This window comes from Nanorana parkeri, unplaced genomic scaffold, assembly GCF_000935625.1.
Source record: "Nanorana parkeri isolate BGI_ZX_2015 unplaced genomic scaffold, ASM93562v1 scaffold42, whole genome shotgun sequence".
In the NCBI taxonomy this organism is placed as follows: domain Eukaryota; kingdom Metazoa; phylum Chordata; class Amphibia; order Anura; family Dicroglossidae; genus Nanorana; species Nanorana parkeri.
The window spans coordinates 581,054-584,656 of NW_017306310.1; positions in this window are offsets into that span (position 1 = coordinate 581,054).

Sequence of the window (3,603 nt, forward strand, 5' to 3'; positions counted from 1 at the left end):
GGGGGCTTTTTTAATTGATTGGGCTAAAAAAGTTATGTGTAATGCTTTGCCAACTACGTATACAGGGCAGCTGGGGATGTTAAAAATGTTTTATTCCTGTACAATGTTACTATCAGCTGTGAGCTTCTTCTTTTGTTCAGACTGACAGTTCCAGCTAGTGTACATTGAAGAACAGAGTCACTCACTCTACCCCTTTCTCTCTCCTCATCCATTTACAAAGGCCTTGTATTCTTTTCACTAAGTAGAAGGTGTTCAGTGAATGGAGGAGGGGGAGGAGGGGCAGGTAAATTACAGGATCTCCTCTCACAGGACGCCTTGTAGTCAGTGAAAAGGTCATAGGAGAATAGCACCATCACATGACCTGTCAATAGTGGCCTCTCCGGTCAAAAGTTCTCTCTACACTGTTAAGTATTAGAGAACTCCATAGAATGCCATAGCCCCACATTTTTGAATGGCACATTAAAAGCAGGTTGTTGTGTCCAGCGGATAGCAGGACTGCTTTCTGCTATACATAGGCCCTCTAAGGGAGCACAGGGACCACTCAGGGCGATCTTTCATGATCCCATTCCTAATGAGTTTGGTTCCCTAATGCGACATGACCCTAAAGAAAGTAGGAAGACTGATTAACTAAGGAGTAAGGAAAGTCAAATAAATCAGCATAGTGACCTGCAAAGTATTGTGTTGGCACTATTGTTAACTTAAAGTGAGACTTAAGGGAGTACAGAACAGAATTAAAGGGATTGGTAGCAATGCATTAGATACTCGTAACAATGCAGTTTTCTATTTTGGACAGGACATATAAATAATACATTCAGAACAGGATTAGTAATCGAGGATTAAAATATATTTCTATCTACATTTGTAAATGAAAGAACATGTACTTTAATCATAAATGGTGAAATGTTCAGTAAGTTATTAATAAGTGCTCATGGCCCTACGGATATAGCAGAGGAAAAAGAAAACTATGTTTATAAACAGCCTAAAAAACAACTTGCCAAACTATGAACTTGAAAAAAACCATTAGGTAACATGAACACTAAAACTAAACAGGAAGACACATTTAGACTAACCATAGATTGATGGTATGAGTATTAATAACACAAAACTAGTTCATTTTGCACACATTAAAGTGTTGATAGGAGCATATGTTACATACATCCACGTATATAGCAACATGGATATGATGGATATTGCACGATGGTAATACCTAGAACCAAGCAGATCACAGTTTAATTTATAGACGGCATAGATTGGATATCATAGACGGCTTCAGATCCTCTTACAGCAGGGGCGTAGATAAGGGGGGGGATAGGGGGGTTCAACCCGCCCCCCCAGAGTGTCTAGGTGTACGGAGAGCTGTTTGGTAGCTGACTCTGTTTTTTTTTACTTGTGGACTAGAGATGGGTAGCTCATGAGCGATCCGGCTCTATTGAGCGGCTCCCTCAGAAGAACGAACGAGCGGTGGCTCAGTAAAAATGAGCGCCAGTTCTGGTCTGTTGTGCTCTGTGCGGATGTGTGGATTGAATGTAGTAGAAGGCAAAGCAGCAGAGAAGAGCGTGAGCGTGAGCGTGACGTCTCTCGGCGTCTCTTGTAAGCGGCAGCTACCGTGTTTCCCCGAAAATAAGACACTGTCTTATATTTTTTTTGGCTCAAAAAAACACACTAGGTCTTATTTTCGGGGTAGGTCTTTTTTTTTTTTTAATGTACAACAATCCAAAATTAATGCAAATCTAAATTAAATAATCCAAAATGGCAAAGGTAAGAATAGGTTGATCAGGGCAATCAGGGGTGCGTCGTACCTTTCCAAGAGCAATTTGGCAACCAATTGCTGGCCAGAATGAGCAAAGCTTTCACTATCAATTCCTCACAGGCGGAGTGGAGTGCATTTGGTATCACTCCGCCTGTGACAGGAGCCGGCGCTATAGAGGAGGCATGCGGCTTATGCGGCTCTGCTCCCTCCGCTGCGGCCTCGCTTCCTCTAGCGCTGGCATCGCCGATTCTCTCCCGCGACTCTTCATGTTTCCCCTTCTGCCACCACCGACCCTGGGAAAGGTCACAACTAGGTCTTATTTTCGGGGTAGGTCTTATATTTTAAGAATTCCCAAAAATAGTACTAGGTCTTATTTTCAGGGTAGGTCTTATTTTGGGGGAAACAGGGTAGTAATATGATCTTAGAGAGCCAGGCTTGTGCCAGCCCCGCCCATCCCACCCCTGCAACCAATCACATCTGTGAACTCACAAAGACGTCGTCGCAGACGGATCTGTGAGCAACAGAGACGGGGCTGAAAGAGTCACACAGTCTCAGGAATCATTTTCATTTGGTTCTTCTTTCGCTTTTTTGAATCTGGCTCTCGATGGATCAGGATTCAGGAATGATGTAGTTCTTCTGCTCCTCGTGGCGTGCCTTCTGGAATCTGATTGAGATCCACTCATTCTACTCTACAGCATTTCTACGTCTGAAGAATTGTGCTGCTGTTTTAAAGGTAAGTAAATTCATGTCAATTATAATAATGAGTGTAGCACTGGCGGGGAATTTTGAGTGGGGGGGATGCTGGTGATATAGTGCTCACTTTTATTATAATGCAATGCATTATAGTGGGGGGTGGGGAGGGGTGCTGGGGGTATTCTGCATAGCCGACTTTTATTATAATGCATTGCTGGGACTTGCAGTCCCGCATAGCTGGTGGTATTCTGCATTGATGTATGATGATTACACAGCAATGCAGAATAGCTCCAACTATGTAGGACTACAAGTCCCAGCAATGCATTATATTTTTAAGTAGGGAAGCACCAGTGCCAATACTGGCCATTTTCACAAGTACTCATACATGTGAAAATGCCCCGATACTAAACGCAGATACCGGTGTTTTGTCGAGAACGCTGACGTAGTCGAATTTGCCGACCTCAGCATCTGCGCTTGCGCACAGACCAGTATTATCGAGGAAACCTGGGATTTATTCACAAAGTATTTTGTTCAAATCGCTAATTGTGACCGTTAATAATATTTTTATTGTCTACCTAAGGCTGGGTTCACACCTAGGCGTTTTTCCGCGCTTTCGTACTCGCGGAAAAACGCTCAAACGGGGAAATGCCATTATTTTCAATGTGCATGGTTCCCATCTGGGCGGTTTTCCGCGAGTACGAACGTGCGGGAAACCGCCCTACACCCAAAGAAGTACATGTACTTCTTTGGGGCGTTTTGGTCGGCCGGTTCCATTGGGATACAGCTAAGTATCCCTCGGAAATGCGCGGTTTTTTCACCGCGAACCGCGGTTTTATTGATGGTAAAAGAGCAGTTTAACAACAAGAAGTCATACAACATAATTCCAGATAGTCAAGAGATCGAATGACAACGTTTAAACATAAGAGCCGGTTTTACTTTTAAAATAACTACCATTCCCTCCCTCAAAATACACCCCCGTCTCATTTCCTCTCCTATAGTAAAAAGAGCCGTTTAGTGAACCATGAGCTATTTAAAAGATCCGGATCTGTTCAGTGAGCGCTCCCTTGAGGAGCGCTCATGCAGATGAACCGTTTTGCCCATCTCTAGCCTAGAGCCCTGCATAGGGAAACAGGACGCTGAAGGGTTATAGAAGGAGGGGG